At 41.6% G+C, this 25,207-nt stretch overlaps 1 protein-coding gene across 4 annotated transcripts in view; it reads left to right on the top strand.

Annotated features, from left to right (window-relative positions):
* The window catches only part of LOC135230009 (protein FAM170B-like), a 304,835-nt gene that overhangs the window by 274,573 nt on the left and 5,055 nt on the right, over window positions 1-25,207 (top strand). The window lies entirely within an intron of this gene.

Below are 25,207 nucleotides of genomic sequence, written 5' to 3'. Positions count from 1 at the left end.
AATTATGAAAGTAAAAAAAAAAAAGAAGCTGACCCATGATTGCTTCAACAAGCTCTCAGAACAAAGACTCAAGCAATCTTCTGGATGAAGGTGCAATCCTGGAATTACCAGATGCAGAATACAAAAGATTAATATACAGAACTCTTAAAGACATCAGGGAGGAAATGAGGCAAAATGCAGAACAAGCCAAGGAACACAAAGATAAAGCAGCTGAAGAAATTAAAAGGGTTACTCAAGAACATAATTAAAAATTTAATAAGCTGCAAAAAACCATAGAGAGACTGCAATCAGAAATTTAGAAGATTAACAATAAAATTACAGAATTAGAAAACTCAATAGAAAGTATGAAGAGCACAATTGAAGAACTGGAAGGCAGAATTACTGAGACTGAAGATCAAACTCTTGGGACTAATATATTTGAAGAGAAAGCAGATAAAAGAATTTTAAATGAAGAAATCCAAAGAATCATGTAGGACTTTATCAAGAGAAATAACTATGAGTGATTGCAGTACCAGAACAGGGAGGGGTAACAGAAAATACAGAGGGAACTGTTGAAGATTTGTTGGCAGAAAACTTCCCTGATATCATGAAAGATGCTCATCAAAATCCATATAAGGTATATCTCAAAAGAAAGTGACCGAGACATATAATAATCAAACTTGCCAAAATCAAATATAAAGAGAATTTTAAGAGAGGCTAGGGATAAAGGAAGTCACCAACAAAGGAGAGTAAATAATAATAAACTTGGACTACTCAGCAGAAATCATGGAGGCAAGAAGGCAATGGGATGACTTATACAAAATATTGAAGGAAAAAAATTGCCAGCCAGGAATCAAACCATAACCCTGGCCCTCTAACTCTAGCCCCTAAGCCCCAAAGCCCCTAAGACCCTAAGCCCTTAGGTCCTAACCCCCAAGGCCCTAAACTCTAAATCTAACCCAAACCCTAACCCCTATACCCTAAAACCTACAACCTAAACACCTACACCCCAAAACACTACACACCAAAACCCTACACTCTAAACCCTATACTCTAAGCCCCAAACCCTAAACCCAAACCTCAAACCCCAAAGCCCAAACCCTAAACCTAACCGTAAACCCTAAACCCTAACACCTAACCCTAACCCCTAACCACCCTAACCCTAATGACCCTAACCCTAACCCTTGAACCCTAACCCTCTAACGCTAACCCGAAACCCTAACCCTCTAACTCTAACCCTCTAACCCTAGCCCTCTAATCCTAGCCCTAAACCTAACCCCAACCCCCAAACCCAACTCCAAACCCTAAACCTCAAATCCCTAGCCCTAAACCTAAGAATGAGCCTAAGCCTAACCCTATCACTTAACCCTAAACCATAACACTTAAAACCCTAACACCCTTAGCCCTAACACATTTAACCCGAACACCCTAAACGCCAAAACCCTAAACACTAACACGCGTAACCCCAACCTCTAACCCTAACCCCTAAACTTAAACGCTAAACCATCGAACCCTCTAACCCTAATACCCTAACCCTAAACCCTAACCCCAGCCCCCAGCCCAAACCCTCACTCTAAGCCTTAAACCCTAAACCTTAAGCCCTAAACCCTAGGCTCTAAGCCCTAAGCCCTAAACCCTAAGTCCTAAAACCCTAAACTCTAAGCCCTAAGCCCCAAACCTAACCCTCTAACCCTAAACCCTGAAACCTAACCCCAAACCCATCCCAAACCCCTAAACCTGAACCCCTAAACCCTAGCCCTAACCCCAACCCTAAACCTCTAAACCATACCCCTAATCCTCTAACCCTAAACCTCAAACCCTATCCCTCTAACCCTAAGTCTCTAACCCTAACCACAACACCAACCCCAACTTCTGAACGCTGAAACCCTAACCCCCAACCCACTAACCCTAAGCCTCTGAACCCAAAGCCTAAACCCTCTAACCCTAAACCCTAACCTTCACCCCCTCACACCCTCACCTTCTCACTCCCTCACTCTATAATCTTCTCAACCTCTAACCCCCTCACCCTCTAACCCCTCACCCTCTAACTCCCTCAATCTCTAACCCCCAATCCCCTAACACCCACCCTCTAACCCAAACCACATATCCCAAACAAACCCAACACCAACCCCAACCCTAAACCTAAACCCTAACCCCTAAAACCTAACCCAAACCCTAACGACTAAACCCCAAAACACTAAACCCCAAACTGCAACCCCTAACACCTAACCTATAACTCCAAACTCTAACCTCAAACCCTAAACCTAACCCTAACACCTAACCCCAACCCAAAAACCCTAACCGAAAAACCCTAACCCTAAACTCTAACCCCAAACCCTAACTCTAACAACCCTAACTCTAACATCCCTAACCCCAAACCCTAACCCTTTTTGTTAGCGGCCGTAGCACTTATCCACTAGCCACCAGGGTTTCCATGAGCAGTCACAGGAATAGACATATGCACACCCGTGTTCACTGCAACATTATTCACAGTAGCAAAAAGATGGAAACAACCTAAGTGCTCATCCACAGAGGAACGGATAAACAAACTACGGTACATACACACAGTGGAACACTACACGACAATAAAGACCAATGATGAATCTCCGAAACATCTCACGCCATGGATGAATCTGGAGCGCATCATACTGACTAAGTCAATCACAAAACGACATATACAGTGAGAGACCACTATCATAAAAACTCATGAAAACATTTACGCACAGAAACAATCCTTGATGTTCACCAGGGAGACGGAGTGGGTAGAGAAAAGCTAACTAAACAATAACCAAAACAACGAAACTCACTGCCGTCGACTCGATTCCAGCTCATAGAGACCCTATAGAACAGATTAGAACTGCCCCACAGAGTTTCCAAGGAGCGCCTGGTGGATTCGAACTGCAGACCTTTGGTTAGCACCGGTGGCTCTTAACCACCACACCCTCAGGGTTTCCAACCAAACAACAGATATGTGGTAACTCTGGTGAAGGAAGAGACGGTACACAAGACTGGGGAATCAACCTCAGCCTCACTCTAACCCTAACCATAACCCTAAACCACTTGTGCCCAAGCCTAGTAACCCCAGCCCTAACCCCAACCCCCAACCACCTAAAACCTATACCCCTAAACCTAACTCCCAAACCTCTAACCCCCAAACCTGAACCCCTAACACCAAACCCTAACCCCTAACCCTAATCCTCTAACCCTTCTGCATCTCTGGGCCTCTCGAGTCTCCGTCTATTTTCTCCCTCCAAATCCTACTAACACTCAGTGGAATTTTGAAGTTTCAGCTGTGCTTTGCTTCTTGTTGTCTCCACCGGTCCCATCAAGGCACTGCATCATTTGCTCTGCTTCACTATTGAGTTCCAGAACCATGGCTTAGAATCGCCTTACACTGAACTTCAGCGATTCGGCGCAAGGGCGCGAGAGGGCACGCGCACCGCCGGTTCTGTTCTGCCCACCAGACCCTCCGAGCATGGGAACCTCCTGGACCTAAGCCGGGACGACCTGGGTACCGCTCCAGTGGGGATAGCAGAAGCTTTTCTTCCCGAGGGACCCAACGCCCCAGGGCGCTCTCTCAATACTCCCATTAATGCTATGATTATCCTAACCCACTCCTCCTGCAAGACCTAGTGGGTCCTCGACCAGGCCCAGCCTTCACGACCCACACCCCCCCGCCGTGGTCACGTAGAGAACCTGCAGGGCCGCGCCCTCCCCGCCCAAGCTCTGCCCCTCCATACCCTGATGCCCTGCAGGCCTCTACTAGGTCCCCGCCCAGGGAAGAGTTGTCGCCCCGCACGAGGGGGGGGGCCACGAGGAAACATTTGGAAACCACCCGCCAGGCACGAAGCCCACTGCCCCTATTGAGACCATGTGAGTAGGGCTGCCCTGCCGACTGGAGCCTGCACAGCATCACTCACGTTTGTCAGCTTCTCACCGCCCTCTGGGCTCAGGGTCCCAGAGCAGCCAATCCCCCCGGGGCGGGGGAGGCGGTCCGTCCGCAGGGGCTGGAAGATCGGGTTGGTGCCCATGGCCCAAGCACTTAAAACCCTTATAAACCCTCATAAACGGCCAGCTCCAGACCTTCAAATGTCAGCCCAAGAGACACCTAATCTCCTCCAACCTAAAAAAAAAAAAAAAAACCCACACCTGTGGCCATCGAGTCAATTCTGACTCATAGCGACCCTATAGGACAGAGTAGAACTGCCCCACAGAGTTTCCAAGGAGCGCCTGGTGGATTCAAACTGCCAACCTTTTGGCTAGCAGCCTTAGCACTTAACCACTAGCCACCAGGGTAACCCACTAAACCCACTGCCACCAGGGTAGAGGCTCCAAATCCCACCAGTTTGAGGAACCCTCATATCCCCTCAGCACCAGAGACCGCGTCCACAGCCACCGGTACACAGCGCCGCACAAATGCTCAAGTTAACAAACAACATGGTTGCTCAGGACCCCTTCCTGCTACCCCCACCCCCGCCACCCAGAGGGGGAGCGGGACCCGGCATCCACACTGTTAACACACACTGAATCGCTGCTTCCACAAGGAGTAGGGTCCCCGCGCTGCTCCACAGATTCCCAGGACCCCTTCCTTTCCAGGTGGGGCCGGGGCCGCGCCGACGCCCCAGCCCTGAGAGTAGACCAGCTGGGCGCGGGCGAGGGCGCGGGGTGCCTCAGCCTCCCAGGCACAGCGCCCAAAACAGTAAGGGGCAGCGGGGCCTTGGGCGGGGGATTGCTCTCTCCCCGTCCCTGGCACCCTACGGAGTCTGGTGGGGGTGGGACGACGAACGGGGGCGAGTGCCCCGTCCTCAGTCTGGAATGTCACCGCCCCCGGGCGAACTCTGGGCCTTGGTTTCCCCCCTGGCACAGGGAGCAGGTGGGGGGCGGAGGGGGCAGGCGCCCATCCCCCAGCTTGGCCCGCAAACCCGCCCCGGGCAGAGGAGGGACCTGGGCGCAGCCCTGGACACGGCCTTTCTCCCCAAGCCCTTCAAGCCCCCAGGCCCGAGGGCACTCCGCAGCTGGATCCCGCGGCTGGACTCCCCCCACCGCCCCGCAAATCCATGGGGATGCAAATTTCGCAGACCCCTAGAGTGGCTGCGTCTGCCCGCCCCCGTGCTGCGTCCGCCCCTGGGGATCACTCGGGACGGGGTACGCCTGAGGGGGCCATGCGAGCTGCTAACCCAACGTCCGGACTCCCCAACCTCTGGAGCCCACAGGATGCTGGCACTGGAAACCGCCCTCCTGGCGCCTTCCCTCCACACCTTCGAGGGGCCGGGCTTGTTCAGTCTGGGAGCGGGTCCCTCCACCCACCTGCCGGAGTTTCATACCTTTCAGAAAACACGGCAGGGAAAGCAGCAGGAACACCATCCTCTCTACGGCGCGCCATCCGGCCCAGGCCCCTCACCACCCGTCCGGGCGCTTCCGTGAGTAACTGGCTGGAGGGCGAGGAACATGGCTGCCGGCCCGCCCAGCGGCCCAGGTGTGGGGCGGGCGTGGGGGGGTTGGGCCTCCAGAGGGGAGGGCGGGGTCTAGAAGCAAGGACTACGCCAAGGTGTGTGGGGTGAGGAGACGGGAGACGTCAGGAGAGGGCCCTCTCCGGCGCAGAGTTAAGTATTGGAGGTGCAACGGTTAAGTGCTTGGCTAACTGAAAGGTGGGCCGTTGGAACCCACCAGCTCAGGGGTTGAAAAGATCTGGAGATGGGCTCCCATAAAGATTCTAACCAAACAAAATCCAAACCAGTTGCTGTTGAATCAACTCAGACTCATAGTGACCCTATAGGGCAGAGTAGAACTGCCCCATAGGGTTTCTAAGACTGTAAGTCTTTACAGAAGCAGACTGCCATGTATCTCCGCCAAGAAGCAACTGGTGGATTTGAACTGTCCACCCTTTGGTTAGCAGCCGAGCTCTTAACCACCGTGCCACCGGGGCTGCACCATAAAAAGCTGCAACCTAGGAAACCTTGTGAAGCAGTTCTAAGTTGTCATACAGGGTTGATATGAGTCAGAATCTCTTGATGGCACACAACCATGATTGTACTAAGAAAAATTCCTGCAAGCATCTGTCTACATGACTCCTGAAGCAAACATGCATGCACGCTATCAAAGCAGTGCGGCCAAAGACAGGAAATTGGGATAGAGACATTATAGACTGCACACTGAAAAGTGATTTCTGAGGGGCATGCAGCTCAAGCGGAGGAGGTAGCATACAACTAAATGCCCTTCTCCTTCTATTGTTCAATGGTCTTGAGAAAGAATGTGTCCCAGGAATTAACTGTAGCCCAGGAGAACTTGAAGACAGCAAATACAGAGGACGGGTCAGGATGCTTCTGCAGTGGTCAGGGTGAGGAGTGATGGTGGTAGTGCAGGTGGGAACAGTGGGCAGGCCTGAGGTGTACTTTGGAGCTTGAGCTGCCAAGAATTGCTGGTCGATCAGACGTATGGGATGAGGGGAATGGAGAATGAAAGGTGACTTCTGGAATTCAGGCTACCATGAGCGCATGGTCACCAGAGCCATTCTCTACCACGTGGAAAACCATGGAGGAACAAACTTGAGAAAATGACCAAAAGATTTTTTCTGGACATGTTAGATTTGGATGTCTGAGGTCATCCAAGTGTGGAGAACAGTTTACAGCTGTGGATACCACTCTGAGGTAGAATAGTTTTCCAGGTTCTAAGAATTTGGAGATCATCAGCCTATAGCTGATTTGAAAGCCACTGGTGGTGCAGTGGTTATGCATTTGGGTGCTACCAAAAGGTCTGCAGTTTGAATCTACCAGTCCCTCCTTGGAAACCCTGTGGGGAAGCTCTACTCTGTCCTGTACGGTCCCTATGAGTCAGAATCCACTCGATAGCGACTTCTTTTTGTTTTGTTTTGTTTTAATACTAAGCTCAGAAAAGTTGTGTGTCAGGGTTGTATTTTTTCACAATACTTATTCAGGCAGTTCGAATCTACCAGCCACTCCTTGGAAACCCTATGGGTCAATTCTACTCTGTCGTTTAGGGTCGCTATGAGATAGAATTGACCCAACAGCAATGGACTTAGAACTTGGACTTAGAGGAGCCCTTTCTTTGTCAAAGCTGAAAGTTTTACTTCATACTTTTTAAAAACTGCCATGTCTCATGCTATGCGGCTACCCTTACAGGAGCATTTTTGGTGCTAACTTGACTTGTTCTTGGTGAAGGGCTCTGTATTCATTTTCTAGGGCTGCCGTAGTAAATTACCAAAAACTCAGTGTCTTTAAAAAAACGTATAATCCATACAGTCCAAGAAGCTGGATCATATGAAGAAGAAGGGGCACCAGGATTGGAGGAAGACTCATTAACAGCCTAGACATGCAGATGACACAACCTTGCTTACTGAAAGTGAAGAGGACTTGAAGCACTTCCTGATGAGGATCAAAGACTTCAGCCTTCAGTATGGATTACACTTCAACATAAAGAAAACAAAAATCCTCGCAACTGGAACAATAAAAAAATCACGATAAACAGAGAAAATACTGAAGTCGTCAAGGATTTCATTTTACTTGGATCCACAGTCAACACCCATGGAAGCAGACTTCGAGAATCAAATGACATATTTTATTGGGCAAATCTGCTACAAAAGACCTCTTTAAAGTGTTAAAAATCGAAGATGTCACTTTGAGGACTAAGGTGTGCCTGAACCAAGCCATGATATTTTCAGTCGCCTCATATGTATGCTAAAGCTGGACAATGAATAAGGAAGACAAAAGAACTGAAACTTGAATTATGTTGTTGGTGAAGAATAATGAATATGCCATGGACTGCTAGAAGAATGAACACACCTGTCTTGGAAGAAGTACAGCCAGAATGCTCCTTAGAAAGGTGGGTGGCAAGACTTGGTCTCACGTCCTCTGGACATATTATCAGGAGGAATCAGTCCCTGGAAAAAGACATCGTGCTTGGTAAAGTAGAGGGTCAGTGAAAAAGACAAAGATGCTCAATGAGACAGATTGAGACGGCGGCTGCAACAGTGGGCTCAGACACAGCAATGACAAAGCAGGGCTGGGCACTGTTCCGTTCTGTTGTACACAGGGTCGCTATGTGTTGGAACTGACTCAACAGCACCTAACAACAACATCATAAACTCACTGGATCTCCTGGGGATAGAATGTCATATTCAGTGTAGAATAGACAGAGTTTCTTTGTCTGTTTACCATATTTACTAATTTACATTTGATAACTTCCACAGTCTGTTGGATCGCCTTTCTTTGAATGGACACAAACGTGCATCTCTTGCAGTCTGTTGGCCAGGTAGCTAGCTTCCAAATTTCTTTGCATGGTGGAGTGAGCTTCTGCAGTGCTGCATCTGTTTGTTGAAACAACTCAGTGGGTGTTCTGTCAGTTCCTGGAGCCTTGTTTTTCGCCAGTGCCTTCAGTGTAGCTTGGACTTCTTGCTTCACTACTACCAGTTCTTCATCATATGCCACCTCATGAAACGACTGAAAGTCGACCATTTCTTTTGGTACTGTGACTCTGTGTATTCTTTCTGTCTTCTGTGTGTGTGTGCTTTAAGTGAAACTTTACAAATCAAGTCAGTCTCTCATACAAAAATTTGTATACAGCTTGCTATGTACTCCTAGTTCCTCTCCCACTAATGAGACAGCACACTCCTTCTCTCAGCCCTGTATTCCCTGTGTCCATTCAGCCACTTTCTGTCCCCCTCTGCCTTCTCACCTCCCCTCCAAACGGGAGCTGCCCACATAGTCTCATGTGTCCACTTGAGACAAGAAGGTCACTCCTCACCACTATCATATTCTATCCTATAATCCAGTCCAATCCCTGTCTGAAGAGTTGGCTTTGGGAATGGTTCCAGCCTTGGGCCAACAGAAGGTCTGGGGACCGTGACCTCCAGGGTTCCTCTAGTCTCAGTCAGATCATTAAGTCTGATTTTTTTTATGAGACTTTGAGGTCTGCATCTCACTGCTCTCATGCTCCGTCAGGGATGCTCTGTTTCGTTCCCTGTCGGGGCAGTCTTCGGTTGTAGACGGGCACCATCTAGTTCTTCTGGTCTCAGGCTGATATAGTCTTGGATTTATGTGGCCATTTCTGTCTTCTGGACTCATAATTACCTTGTATCTTTGGTGTTCTTCATTCTCCTTTGCTCCAGCTGGGTTGAGACCAATGGATACATCTTAGATGGCTGCTTGATAGTGTTTTTAAGACTGCAGATGCCACTCACCAAAGTGGGATGCAGAATGTTTTCTTGATAGATTTTATTATGCCAATTGACCTAGATGTCCCCTGAAAACATGGTCCCCCAACTGTTGCCCCTGCTACTCTGGCCTTTGGAGCATTTGGTTTATTCAGGAAACTGCTTTTGATTTAGTCCAGTTATGCTGACCTCTCCTTTATTGTATGTTGTCTTTCCCTTCACCTAAAATAGTTCTTGTCTACTATCTAAATTTGCGAATATCCTTCTCCCTTCCTTTCTCCCCACCCTCATAACCATCAAAGAATATTTTCTTCTCTGTTTAAACTATTTCTTGAGTTCTTATAATAGTGGTCTCATACAATATTCGTCCTTTTGCAACTGACTAATTTCACTCAGCATAATGCCCTCCAGATTCCTCCAAGCTATGAAATATTTCACGGATTCATCATTGTTCTTGATCTGTGTGAAGTATTCCATCGTGTGAATGCACCACAATTTATTTATCCATTCATCTGTTGATGGGCACCTTGGTTACTTCCATCTTTCTGCTATTGTAAACAGTGCTGCAATGAACATGGTTGTGCATATATCTGTTCATATAAAGGCTCTTATTTCTCTAAGATATATTCCAAGGAGTGGGACTGGCATATCCTATTGTAGTTCTATTTCTAGCTTTTTAAGGAAGTGCCAGATTGATTTTCAAAGTGGCTGCACCATTTTAAATTCCCACCAGCAGTGAATAAGTGTTCCAGTCTCTCTACAACCTCTCCAACATTTATTATTTTGTGATTTGGGATTAATGGCAGCCTTGCTGGAGTGAGATGGTATCTCATTGTAGTTTTGATTTACATTTCTCTAACGGCTAATGATTGTGAGCATTTCCTCATGTATCTGTTACCTGCCTGAATGTCTTCTTCGTTGAAGTGCCTGTTCCTATCCTTTGCCCATTTTTAAAATGGATTATTTGTCTTTTTGTTATTGAGTTTTTGCAATATCATGTAGATTTTAGAGATCAGAGGCTGATCGGAAATGTTATAGCTACAAACTGTTTCCCAGTCTGTAGGTAATCAGTTTACTCTTCTGGTGAAGGCTTGGGATGAGCATAAGTGTTTGATTTTTAGGCGTTCTCTTTTCTCTTTGGTGCTTGCACATTGTTAGCAATGTTTTTTGTACTGTTTATGCTATGTATTAGGGCTCCTAGTGTTGTCCCTGTTTTTTCTTCCATGATTTTTATCATTTTAGATTTCATATTTAGGTCCTTGATCCATTTTCAGTTAGTTTTTGTGCCTGGTGTGAGGTATGGATCTTGTTTCATTTTTTTGTGGAGGGATATCCAGTTATGCCAGCACCATTTGTTAAAGAGGCTATCTTTCCCTCATTTAACTGACTTTGAGCCTTTATCAAATATCAGCTAATAAGTGAATGGATTTATGTCTGATTTCTCAATTCTGTTCCATTGGTCTATGTGTCTGCTGCTGTACCGGTACCAGGCTGTTTTGACTACTATGGTGGTATAACAAGTTCTAAAATTAGGTAACGTGATGCCTCCCACTTTGTTCTTCTTTTTCAGTAATGCTTTATGTATCTGGGGCCTCTTTCCCTCCCATATGAAGTTGGTGATTTGCTTCTCCATCACATTAAAAAATGCCCTTGGAATTTGGATTGGAATTGCAGCATATCTATAGATCACTTTCAGTAGAAGAGATATTTTTACAATGTTCAGTGTTCCTGTCTATTATCAAGGTATGTTTGTCCACTTACATAAGTCTCTTTTGGTTTCTTTTAGTAGTGTCTTGTAGTTTTGTTTGTATGGGTCTTTTATGTCTCTGGTTACAATTATTCCTAGTATTTTATCTTCTTGGGGGTACCGTAAATGGCATTGATTTGGTGATTTCCTCTTTGATGTTCTTTTTGTTGGTATAGAGGAATCCAACTGATTTTTGTAGGTTTATCTTGTATCCTGATACTCTGCTGAACTCTTCTAGTAGTTTCAGTAGTTTTCTTGAGGATTCTTTAGGGTTTTCTCTGTATAAGATCATGTCATCTGCAAATAGAGATACTTTTACTTCTTGTTTACCAATCTGGATGCCCTTTATTTCTTTATCTGGTGTAATTGCTCTGGCTAGGACCTCCAGCACACTGTTGAACAAGAGTCGTGATAAAGGGCATCCTTGTCTGGTTCCCCATCTCAAGGGAATGCTTTCAGACTCTCTCCATTAAGGGTGATGTTGGCTGTTGGCTTTATATAAATGCCCTTTATTGTGTTGAGGAATTTTCCTTCTATTCCTATTTTCTGAGAGTTTTTATCATGAATGGGTGTTGGACTTTGTCAAATGCCTTTTCTGCATCAATTGATAAGATCATGTCCTTTGTTTTACCTATATGGTGGATTACTTTGATTGTTCTTCTAATGTTGAACCATCCCTGCATACCTAGTATGAATCCCACGTGGTCATGGTGAATTATTTTTTTGATATGTTATTGAATTCTATTGGGTAGAATTTTGTTGAGGATTTTTGCATCTAAGTTCGTGAGGAATATAGGTCTGTAATTTTTTTGTGTGTGTGGTGTCTTTACCTGGTTTTGATATCAGGGATATGCTGGCTTCATAGAATGAGTTTGGGAGTATTCCATCTTTTTCAATGCTCTAAAATACCTTTACTAGTAGTAGTGTTAACTCTTCCCCGAAAGTTTGGTAGAACTCACCAGGGAAGCTGTCAGGGCCAGGGCTTTTTTGTTGTTGTTGTTGGGAGATTTTTTATTTTTTTAATTACCTTTTTCAACCTCTCCTTCTGTTATGGGTTTATTTAATTGTTCTACCTCTGTTTCTGTTAGTTAGGTAGGCAATGTGTTTGTAGAAATGTATCCATTTCTTCTAGGTTGTCAAAGCTGTTAGAGTATGATTTTTCATACTAATCTGATATGATTCTTTTAATTTCAGTTGGGTCTGTTGTGATGTTGGGTAATTTGCTTCTTCTGTTTTTCTTTTGTCAGTTTGGCCAGTGTTTCAGCAATTTCGTTAATTTTTTCAAAGAACCAGCTTTTGGTCTTGTTAACTCTTTCAATTTTTTTTTCTGTTCTCTATTTCATTTAATTCTGCTCTACTTTTTATTATTTAATTTCTTCTGATGCCTGAGGGTTTCTTTTGTTGCTCTCTTTCTATTTGTTTAAGTTGTAGGGATAATTCTTTGATTTTGGCCCTTCCTTCTTTTTGGATGTGTGCATGTATTGCTATAAATTGACCTCTGGGCACTGCTTTACCTGTGTCTCAAAGGTTCTGGTAGGAAGTGTTTTCATTCTCATTGGATACTTTGAATTTCATTATTCCATCCTTAATGTCTTCTATAACCCAGTCGTTTTTGAGCAAGGTATTGCTCAGTTTCTGAGTGTTTGATTTCTTTTCCCCACTTTTTTTTGTTTGTTTGTTTTTGATATCTGCTTTTATAGCTTCATGGTCAGAGAAGATGCTTTGCAATATTTTGATGTATTGGGTTCTGTTAAGGTGTGCTTCATGGCCTAATATGTGGTCTCTCCCAGAGAATGTTCCATATGCATTGGAAAAGAAAGTATACTTGGCTGCTGTTGGGTGGAGTGTTCTGTATATGTATGTGAAGTCAAGTTGGTTGATTGTGGCATTTAGATCTTCAGTGTCTTTACTGAGCTTCTTTCTGAATGTTCTGTTCTTCACCAAAGTGGTATGTTGGAGTCAGCTAATATTATTGTGGCGCTGTCTATCTCACTTTACAATGCTGTTAGAGTTTGTTTTATGTATCTTGAAGCCCTGTCACTGGGTGTGTAAATATTTAATATGGTGATATCCTCCTGGTATGTTGTCTGTTTAATCATTATATAGTGTCCTTCCTTATCCTTTTTGGTGAATTTAACTTTAAAGTCTATTTTGTCAGAAATTATTGCCACTCTTGCTCTTTTTTGATTGTTGTTTGCTTGATATATATTTTTGCCATCCTTTGAGTTTTAGTTTGTTTGTGTCTTTAAGGAGTGTCTCTTGTAGGCAGCATATAGATGGATCGTGTTTTTTGATCCATTCTTTCACTCTCTTTCTCTATTGGTACATTTAGTCCATTTACATTCAGCGTAATTATGGTAGTTATGAGTTTTGTGCCATCATTTTGATATCTTTTTTTGTATGTTGTCGAGTTTCTTTTTTCTGCTTAATTTTTTGTACTGAGTAGATTTTCTTTGTATATTGCCTTTTCCTCTTATTCATTGTTGATTTTTTTTTTCTGAGTTATGTTTTTCTTGTATTTTATTTCGATGTGTAGCATTGTTAGTCTCCTTTTTGGTTACCTTAATATTTGCCATTATTTTTCTAAGTTTAAACCTAACTTTTATTTCTATCCCCTTGACTATCTCTCTGTATGAAAGATCTATGACTACATTTTTCAGGCCCTCTTTATTATTTTAGTATTGTCATCCTTTACATAATAACATCACTGTTTCCCTGTTCTGAGCATTTTTTTATCTTGATTTATTTTTGTGATTTCCCTACCTGGGTTGATATCTGGTTGCTCTGCCCTGCATTCTAGTCTTGTGTTGATATCTGATATTGTTGATTTTCTAACCAGAAAACCCTCTTTAGTATTTCTTGTAGGTTTTTTTTTTTTTTTACAAATTCCCTAATCTTCTGTTTATCTGGAAATGTCCTAATTTCACCTTCATATTTGAGAGACAGTTTTGCTGTGTATATGATTCTTGGCTGGCAATTCTTTTCCTTCATCACTTTATATAACTCATCACATTGCCTTCTTCCCTGCATGGTTTCTCTCGAGTAGTCTGAGCTTATTCTTATTGAGTCTCCTTTGTAGGTGACTTTTCATTTATTCCTAGCCGCTCTTAAAATTCTCTCTATGTCTTTGGTTTTGGCAAGTTTGTTTATAATATGTCTGGGTGACTTTCTTTTGAGATCTACCTTATGTGGGGTTCAATGAGCATTTTGGATAGATATCTGCTGCTCATCTTTCATGGTATGAAGGAAGTTTTCTGCCAACAAATCTTCAACAATTCTGTTTTTTCTGTTATCCCTCCCTAATCTGATACTTCAATCACTCATAGGTTATTTCTCCTGATAGAGTCCCACATGATTCTTAGGATTTCTTCATGTTTTTTTAAAATAATTTGCTCTGATTTTTCTTCAAATATATCGGTGCCACGTTATTTATCTTCAATCTCATTAATTCTGCTTTCCATTTCCTCAATACCGTTCCTCTGTCTACTGAGTTGTCTAATTCTGTAATTTTATTGTTAATCTTCTAAATTCCTGATTGCTTTCTTTCTATGGATTGTTGCAGCCTATTAAATTTTTCTTTATGTTCTTGAGTAACCTTTTTAATTTCTTCAGCTACTTTATCTGTGTGTTCTTTGGCTTGTTCTGCATTTTCCCTGATCTCCCTGATCTCTTGAAAGTTCTGTATATTAACCTTTTGTATTCTACATCTGGTAATTCCAGGAAAACACCTTCATCTGGAAGATTCCTTGATTCTTTGTATTGAGAGATTGTTGAAGTGATCATGGTCTGCTTATGTGATTTGATATTGACTGATGTCTCTGAGCCATCTATAAGTTATTTTATTTTACTTTTGCCTACTGTATCGTAGCTTTTTGCTTTGTTTTGTTTTGATATGCCCAAATAGGGTGCTTGAGTGAGCTCGCTTGATCATTTGCAACTTTCAAGATTTAACATCCTGTCACCAGATGGCTAGAGCTGTTACCAGGTATATGAGCCTAGGAGTCCATTCACTTTTCTTGTATAATTCAGTTCAGGTGTCTAGGTAGCTGGTCATCAATTGTAGGTCATCAAGTCCTATAGTCTTAGATGGGGAGGGGTGATTGTTGTAGACACAGGTATCTGGTTGCAGCAGGGGGTCACACTCTGAACAAAAGGCAGGGGGCTGACAACCATCTCCCAAGTGTCTGTGAGGAAAGTGCACCCCTGTTTTCTATAGTGCACGGGTAGGTGGGTTCTGCAGTCAGACCACAGGCACCCTATGCTTTTGTTTGTAAGGACTGGGAGGCACCTGTTATCCTTGGACCCCTGTTGTGGGTGTCTAGATGATGTGGGTGGAGCCACCAGTTCTCAGGCCCCCAGTGTAGGTAGGTAAGGACCCTGTTTAATAGGCAGAGCAGTGTCAAACATCAAAAACACACCTCTCCACTGCAAGGTAAAACAGTTGAAGTTGGATACCCAGCACATACACCATTGCAGTAACAAGGGCCTAATCTCCCAAGATGGGCCTACACAGGTCCATGCAGGGGGGAAAGGTATTCAAAGTCCGTGGACCATTTGTGCCTGGAAAGGAGCTTCTTCTGTCCTGAGCTCCCCAGCTTAGTGGAGCTGGCAGATTCTCTTTTCCCCCAATTGTTAATTTATTCCTTCTCCAAGGCCAGGAGAATGGCTCAGTCTGCACAGCAACACCTATCTCAGGTGCAGGGAAATCTACAGCTACTGAAGCCGTCTTGGGGGCTCAGCGCACAGTAAAACAAATGCAAGTACTTAGCTTTTGCCAACAGCACTGTTCTTCTCTGGTTCCAGAGTTGTGAGTAGACTGTGAGACTTGCTATCTCCCCCTGAGGAGACTGCATCCTGAATGCTACTGTCAGCCCTACCACTGTCCCTCCAGGGGACTGTGTCCAAGGGGTGCCATTTCTCACCAAGTCAGGTCCGGCAACTGCTCCCCACTTCTGAACCGTGTCTCCCTCCCCCAGCCACTCAGTCTGATTTCCTAACTTTGCCTTTGATGTTCAGGGCCCTTATCTTGTCATGTATAAAATTGTTCCACTTGTTTTTTCAGGTCTTTGTTTATTTATTTATTTTTTTTGGTTTTTGTTGTAAGAGGAATCACTGGAAGTGTCTGACTACTGTGCAATCTTGACTCCACCTCTCTCTATCTTCTTTTGATGCTTTCTGCATCATTTAATATTTTCCCTGTAGAATCCTTCAATATTGCAACACAAGGCTTGAATTTTTTCTTCAGTTCTTTCAGTTTGAGAAATGCCGAACATGTGCTTCCCTTTTGATTTTCTAACTCCAGGTCTTTGCACGTTTCATGATAATATTTTACTTTGTCTTCTTGAGGTGCCCTTTGAAATTTTCTGTTCATCTCTTTTACTTCGTCATTTTCTTTTTGCTTTAGCTACTCTACATTCAAGAGTAAATTTCAGAGTCTTTTCTGACATCCATTTTGGTCTTCTTTTTTTCTTTCCTGGCTTTTTAATGACCTCTTGCTTTCTTTTTTTTCTGACAGATATACATATATATTTTATTTCATATCTTTATTGTCATACTTTAGATGAACGTTTACAGAACAAACTAGGTTCCCATTAAACAATTAGTACACATATTGTTTTGTGACACTAATTACCAACCCCACAATATGTCAACACTCTCCCCTTCTTGACCCTGGGTTCCCTATTACCAGCTTTTCTGTCCCCTCCTGCCTTCTAGCCCTTGCCCCTGGGCTGGTGTGCCCCTTCAGTTTTGCTTTATGGGTCTGTCTAATCTTTGTCTGAAGGGTGAACCTCAGGGGTGACTTTATTACTGAGCTAAAAGTGTGTCCAGGGGACGTATTCAGCATTTCTCCAGTCTCTGTCAGGCGAGTAATCTGGTCTTTTTTGTGAGTTAGAATTTTGTTCCACATTTTTCTCCAGCTCTCAGACCCTCTATTGTGATCCCTGTCAGAGCAATGACCTCTTACTTTCTTCATGTATGATGTCCTTGATGTCATTCCACAACTCATCTGGCCTTCAATCATTAGCCTTCAATTCATCAAATCTATTCTTGAGATAGTCTCTAAATTCAGGTGAGATATAATCAAGGTTGTACTTTGGCTCTCGTAGACTTGCATATGAGAAATTGATGGTCTGTTCCACAGTCAGCCCCTGGTTTGTTCTGACTGATGATATTGAGCTTTTCCATTGTCTCTTTCCACAGATGTAGACATTTGATTCCTGTATATTCCATCTGGTGAAGCCCATGTGTATACTCACCATTTAAGTTGTTGAAAAAAGGTATTTACAATGAAGAAGTTATTGGTCTTGCAAAATTCTATCATGCTGTCCCCAAGGCCAGATTTTCCAACTACTGTTCCTTCTTCTTTGTTTCCAACTTTCACATTGCAATCATCAGTAATTATCAATGCATCTTGATTGCATGTCTGATCAATTTCAGTCTGCAGAAGTTGGTAAAAATCTTCAGTTTCTTCATCTTTGGCATTAGCAGTTGGTGCATAAATTTGAATAATAGTCATATTAACTGCTTGTCATAGATTGAAATGTGTCCCTAAAAAATATCTGTCAAATTGGCTAGGCCATGATTCTCAGTATTGTATGATTGTCTACCATTTAGTCATCTAATGTGATTTCCCTATGTGGTGTAAATCCTATCACAATGATGTGATGAGATGGATTAGTCGCAGTTATATTGATGAGATCTATAAGATTAGATAGTGTCTTAAGCTAATACCTTTTGAGGTATAAAAGAGATAAGCAAGCAGAGAGATATGAGGACCTCATAACACCAAGAAAGCATCCCCAGTAGTAGAGCATGTCCTTCGGACCCAGGGTCCCTGCACCTGAGAAGCCCCTTGACCAGGAGAAGATTGATGATGGAGACCTTCCCACAGTGCTGACAGAGAAAGTTTCCCCTGGAGCTGACACCCTGAATTTTGAATTCTAGCCTACTAGACTGTGAGAAAATAAATTTCTCTTTGTTAAAGCCACCCATTTGTGGTATTTCTGTTATAGCATCACTATATGACTAAGACACTGGTCTTCCTTGTAGGCATATGGATATTATCCTATCACTGACAGCACTGTACTTCAGGATAGATCTTGAAATGTTCTTTTTGATGATGAACTCTCTTCGATTTGGCACAGTAGTCCATAAAAAAAAAAGTCCATATGATTGTCCAATTCAAAATGGTGAATATCAGTCCGTTTCAGCTCACTAATGCCTAAGATATTGATGTTTATGTGTTCCATTTCATTTTTTAATGATTTCTAATTTTCCTAGATTCATACTTCATACATTCTATGTTTCTATTATTAATGGATGTTTGCAGCCGTTTCTTCTCCTTTTGTGTCATGCCACATCAGCAAATGCAGGTCTCGAAAGCTTGATTCCATGCATGTCATTGAGGTCAACTCTACTTTGAGGAGTGTGCGCGGTTTTGTTCTTCTGTAACTTGTATCTTTTAAAATAAATCTTATAAAGCTTTTGTTTAATTAAATGGTTTTGAAAATTCATCTAAAATCATTGCTAAGCTTTCTGTTACAATTCTTCAATTGCATTTAATTTCTATTAGGTTTTCTGCTTAGACTATTGTATAACCTTCAATAATAATTTTTATATCAATTCACAACCATTATAATTTCTTTTTCTTTTTGGGGGGGTGTTTAAATCTGAAATATAATTATGAATAGAAGCGTTAATAGCAGATATTATTTTCTCGTTTCTTCTGTTAAATAAAGGTTTGAACTTAAAACTGTTGGATGATCTGTTTCATCTAAAAAACTCCACCTTTTTTTTTTTTCAGAAATAAACTATTAGTCTTATTTTGTTTATTTATTATATATATATAACTATATACGTCTTTCTTTACTCTCTGGTTCTTTTTAAGATTTTTATTGTATTCATGTACTGAAGTTTCACTACATTATATCTTGATTCAGATTTATTTTTACTTTGCCCTCTTGGGATATCTTTGCCTTCCCTAATCTAAGGATTGATATGTTTCATTGTTTTTAGTCACTAGTTCCCCAAATGTTTTTTCCTATCTTTTTGAAGGGATAGAATTCCTCCACGTTTTGTGAATATATGTACGTCATATTTACAATCACGTTTTTAAAATGATTTTGCCCACGAGGTAGCTAATATTTTCCTAAATTAAAGAAGTGGGGAAAACAGCACAATACAGAAATAATGAATGCCACATCAGATCAGTTATTTGATGCCATGTCTTATGACTGCCAGTGGAACATATTGTTTTTTATCCATGTCTCCCTGATTATGTGCTAGTATCCTGTCCTGTGAACTCATTTCAAGGGCTGTGTGCCTGACCTGGAAGCAGCTTTCAGCATTTTCCCCAGGTCTAAATAGAAGAGGATGTTTTTTCTTCTGTAAAAAGAAATCCAAATAGGTTTTTTTTTTGTCCCTTTTATTTTTATTTTATCCATTGAAAGAGAAATAAATATTTATTTGTAGTCTATTTACAAAACTTTTTCACCTGTCTTTATTTTTAATTTTCCCCCATAATTTTGTGATATGGGTATTAGCATTTATTACATTATACACAAAAAGAAAGGACAAGGAGAAAAAATTCTGATGATAATTTCAGAGAAGAAACAAAAGTGGGAGAAACAAGCCTTAAATCTGGACCATGACCATACATGGGAGGTAAAACTTTTATTCACCACCTTCACTGGGTGACACCTAAAATATTTCAGGATTTGTGTCAGGATTAAATTGTAGTTTATACTTCACACAACCTCTTAAGGTTGATATCACCACTGACATTTTATAGATGATAAAACTGATATGAGGAGATTTTAAGTAGTTTTCCCTAAATGTCCAGCTAAATTATATATGTATATAAAACCTTTTAAAATACATACCCTGTAAACCAAACCCATTGCCATAGAGTTGATTCCAACTCACAGCTACCCTATATTATCTCTCAACTATTTGGAACTGGTGAATCTAAAGGGTGGTACACTTTTTAATGACATAGAACAGAAAGAAAGAGAGAAAGGAAAGAAGTAAAGGAAGGGAGGGAGGGAGGAAGAGAAAGAGAGAGGGAGGAAGGACGGAAGGAAGGTAGGAAGAAAGAAAAGAAAGTTATTAAAATAGAAATTCTCTGTATATAGTAGAGGATCAACAATATATACAAATGAATTTTTATTCCCAGATGAAATTGTTTTAGTTTAAAAATTTATTCGTTTTAACAAATTCTTGTGTTTATATTTCGTCATATGTCCTGGCTCTAACATATTCTCATTCAACAGTGAGTTATTCTAAAACTAATGAATGATAGAAGAAGACATATACACTATCACAGAAAAATGGCTTCTCAGAGCCTCCTAACGAACTCCAATTAAAGTATTGCTCCCAATTCAAAAGTATCTGTTCTTAGGAGATTTTGCTTACAAAGAAACACCCATGTTGTCTCCTTAGTAAGTCAGGGTGTACATATTATGTAAAGGAATATCCTCCAATGGCTTCCAAGTTTGAAATAAATTACATATCATCATGACATGTATTGCCTTGCATTGTTGTTGTTGTTAGTTTCCTCAAGTCAGTTCCAAATCATATTGGCACTATGTACAACAGAATGAAACACTGCCAGGTCCTGTGTCTTCTTAGGTCTTCCTTACTCATTGTCCAGTTTTCACGTGCATATGAGGCAATTGAAAACACCGTGGCTTGGATCAGGGACACTTTAGTCTTCAAGGTGACATCTTTGCTTTTTAATGCTTTAAAAATTTCTTTTGCAGCAGATTTTCCCAATGCAATGCATCATTTGATTTCTTGACTGATGTTTCCATGGGTGTTGACTGTGGATCCAAGTAAAATGAAATCCTTGACAATTTCAATCTTTTCTCCATTTATCATGATGTTGCTTATTGCTCCACTGATGAGAATTTTTGTTTTCTTTATGTTGAGGTGTAATTCATACCTAAGTCTTTACAGTCTTTGGTCTTTATCAGTAAGTGCTTCAAGTCCTGTTCACGTTCAGCAAGCAAGGCTGTGCCATCCGCATATCACAGGATGTTAATGAGTCTTCTTCCAATCATGATGCTCTGTTCTTCATATAGTTCAGTTTTTTGGACTATGTGGACTGCATACAGATTGAATAATTATAGTGAAAGGATGATGCACACCTTTCCTGACTTTAAACCATGCAGTAGCCCATTGTTCTGTTTGAATGACTGCCTCTTGATCTATGCAGAGGTTCCCCATGAGCACAATTAAGTGTTCTGGAATTCCTGTTTTTTGTGATGTTATCCATAATTTGTTATGATTCACAGAGTCAAATTCCTTTGCATAGTCAATAGAACACAGGTAAACATCTTTCTGATATTCTCTGCCTTCAGCCAGGATCCATCTGACATCAACAATGACTTACCTGTTCCCACGTCCTCTTTTGAATCTGGCTTGAATTTCTGACAGTTTCTGTCAATGCACTGCTGCAGCCACTGTTGAATGATCTTCAGCAAAAATTCACTTGCATGTGATATTGATGATAATTTCTGCATTTGGTTGAAACACCTTTCTTTGGAATAGGCATAAATATGGATCTCTTCCAGTCAGTTGGCCAGGTAGCTGTATTCCAAATTTCTTGGCATAGACATATGAGCACTTCCAGTATTGCATTTGTTTGTTGAAACATCTCTATTAGTATTCCATCAATTCCTGGAGCCTTGTTTTTCTCTAATGCCTTCAGTACTGCTTGGACCTCTTCCTTCGGTACCATTGCTTCCTGATCATATGCTGCCTCCCGAAATGGTTGAACATCTACCAATTCTTTTTGGTGTAGTGACTCAGTGTATTTCTTCCATCTTCTTTTGGTACATTCTGAGTTGTTCAATATTTTCTCTGTAGAATCCTTCACTATTGCAACTTGAGGCTTGAATTTTTTCTTTGGCTCTTTCAGCTTGAGAAATGCTAAGGGTGTTCTTCCCTTTCGATTTCTAACTCCAGATCTTTGTATATGTCATTATAATACTTTGCTTTGTCTTCCATAGCTGCTCTTTGAAATCTTCTGTTTAACTCTTTTACTTCATCATTTCTTCTGTTCTTTTTAGCTACTAGATGTTCAAGAGCACATTTCAGAGTCATAAATCTTATGACATCCATTTTGATCTTTTCTTTCTTCCCCTTTTAATGACCTCTTGTTTTCTTTGTATGTCTGATGTCCTTGATGTCACTCCACTACTCATCTGGTCTTTGGTCATTAGTGTTCAACATGTCAAATCTATTCTTGAGATGGTCTCTAAATTCAGGTGGGATATACTCAAGGTCATACTTTGGCTCTCATACACTTGTTCTGATTTTCTTCGGCTTCAACTGGAACTTGCATATGTGTAGTTGACTGTTCTGTAGTTGGTCCCGGCCATGTTCTGACTGATGGTATTGAGCTTTTCCATCATCTCTTTCCACACAGGTAGTCAGTTTGATTCCTGTGTATTCCATCCGGTGAGGCCGACACTTATAAAAAAAAAAAAAAAAACTTGCTGTTTATGTTGTGGAAAAAGTTATTTGCAATGAAGAAGTCGTTTGTCTTGCAAAATTCTATCATGTGATCTCTGGTATCATTTCTATCACCAAGGCCATATTTTCAACTACTGATCCTTCTTTGTTTCCAATTTCTCATTCCAGTAACCAGTAGTTATCAATGCATCCTGATTGCACATTCCATAAATTTCAGACTGTAGAAATTGGTAAAAATCTTCAATTTCTTCATCTTTGTCCTTAGTGGTTGGTGTGTAACTTTGAATAGATTGTATTAACTGGTATTCCTTGTAGGCGTATGAATATTATGCCATCACTGGCAGTGTTGTACTTCTGGATAGATCTTGAAATGCTCTTTTTAGTGATTAGTGCACAGCTATATTCATTGCAGCACTGTTTACAAAAGCAAAAAGATGGAAACAACCAAGATGCCCATCAACAGATGAGTGGACAAACAGATTATGGTATATTCACATAATGGAATATTACACAGTGATAAAGAACAACGATGAATCCATGAAACATCTCATAACATGGAGGAATCTGGAAGGCTTTATACTGAGGGAAATTAGTCACAGAAGGACAAATATTGTATGAGACCATTTTTATAAGAACTCAAGAAAAGATTTAAACACAGTAGAAAACAATCTTCGATGGTTGCCAGTGTGGGAAGGGATGGAGAGGGTTTTCACTAATTAGATAGTAGATAGAATTATTTTAGGTGAAGGGAAGGACAACACACAATGCAGGGGAAGTCAGCACAACAGGACTTATCCAAAAGCTAAGAAGTTTCCAGGATACAACCAAACATTTTGAGGGACAGAGTAGCAGGGGCGGAGGTCTGGGGACCATGGTTTCAGTGAACATCTAGGTCAATTGGCATAACAAAGCATATAAAGAAAACGTTGTGCATCTCACTTTGTTGAGTGGCATCTGGGGTCTTAAAAGCTAGCAAACTGCCATGTGAAAAAATGCATCAATTGCTCTCAACCCATCTGGAGCAAAGGAGAATGAAAAACACCAAAGACACAAGGAAAATATTAGCCCAAGAGAAAGAAAGGGCTACATAAAGCAGAGACTCCATCTGCCTGAGACCAGAAGAACCAGATGGTGCCTGCCTACCACCAATAACTGCACTGAAAGGGAACATGGCAGAGAATCCCTGATGAAGCAGGAGAAAAGTGGGATGCAGACCTCAAATTCCAGTAAAAAGACCAGACATAATGGTCTGAGATGGAGGTACCCCAGAGGTCATGACCCCCAGACTGTCTGTCAGCCAAAACTAAAACCCATTCTTGAAACCAACTCTTCAGACAAAGATTAGACTATAGGACCTAAAATGATACTGGTGAGGAGTGTGATTCTTAGCTTAAGTAGACACATGAGACTATATGGGCAGCTCCTATCTGGAGTAAAGATGAGAAGGCAGAGGAGAACAGGAGCTGGTTGAATGGACACAGGGAACACAGGTGGAGAGAAGGAGTGTGCTGTCACATAGTAGTGAGAGCAACTAGGGTCATATAACAATGTAGATAAGTTTTTGTATGAGAAACTGACTTGGATTGTAACTTTTCACTTAAAGCACAATAAAAAAAGAAAAGAAAATCTAGTATAGACTCATAAACAACTTTTATGACCTTCAGGAGATGATGCTTTTCTTCTAACTTTATATCCTAAGATTTGCTGAAGCAGTGCATCAGCTCCCATTGAGGAGCTGTATTTCTTCCTTGGGTGTTCTGTGCACAATAATGCCAAAGCAAACTTTCTCGAAGTCAGGTATCATTACCTGGATCTTCTCCTCAGAAATCCACGATGAATTACCATTGCCAATTACTAGCTACACGAAGTTATTTTAATTCACATATATATACATATATACATATATCTTCAGTTTCTCTGCTATGCATTCCTTTCTACCCCCTCACCCAATTTCCAAAGTTCTAGTTAACCAGACCTTTTACTGGAGTGTCTATATGACATGGTGATTGTAGCTGCCATGACTCTGCTCAAGCTTTGCGCAAAGAAGAAGTGCATTCTGTCACTCTGATTCCCTGATGCCCAGCTGACACAAAGTATTGCACAGTGGCGCCTTCTCTTACTCATTTCTCTTTTTTTGAATTTTTTTTTTTTGTATTTAAAACTCAAGATATATGATGATTAAGTAATAGAAATGTTATAAATTTAAAAAGAAAAAGTATAGAGAGTATAAAGAGATTAAGAATGACAGCATGAGATGAGACAGTGAAAGATTTCAGGCCCTTCCCGCCTCCCTGTCACAGCTGGCAACCCCCAATAATCTTCGGTTTCTATAAATTTGCTTATTTCATATAAGTAAGATCATACAGTAGTTGTCTTTTTGTGACTAACTTTCTTCAATCAGCATGATGTTTTCAAAGCCTAGCAAGAAAGAATTTTCAAATTCCAACTATAGCTAACCTCAGTTTCTGCTATCATTCCCAGTTCTCCATCCTTTCTCCAACTAGTGTACCCCCTTTGTCTTTTCTGTTGCTGCCCCATTCTGCCTTTCAGTGGCTGAGGCCTGCTTTCTGCTCTCTCCTTGGTCTCTGTATCCCTCTAACACACTGCTGGCAGGTTCCGTCTCTGGATCTTGTCTCTGGAGCTTTCCCTCCATCCAACACACACGACCTAGCTCTATCTCTTTCTGGATCCTGAAGTCTACAGTCCTTCCCACATATTCACAAACATACACAGACCTTTAGGTTGACATAGGCAACCCACCCAGACACAACCAGTCAAGGTGGTTGTGTGCTGGCTATCTGAGGTTTCTGGCATCAGGTTCTCAGATACGGACA

The sequence above is a fragment of the Loxodonta africana genome, unplaced genomic scaffold (assembly GCF_030014295.1).
Source record: "Loxodonta africana isolate mLoxAfr1 unplaced genomic scaffold, mLoxAfr1.hap2 scaffold_69, whole genome shotgun sequence".
NCBI lineage: Eukaryota > Metazoa > Chordata > Mammalia > Proboscidea > Elephantidae > Loxodonta > Loxodonta africana.
The sequence above is the reverse complement of the archived record's forward strand: the minus strand, read 5'-3'. Positions and strand labels throughout refer to the sequence as shown.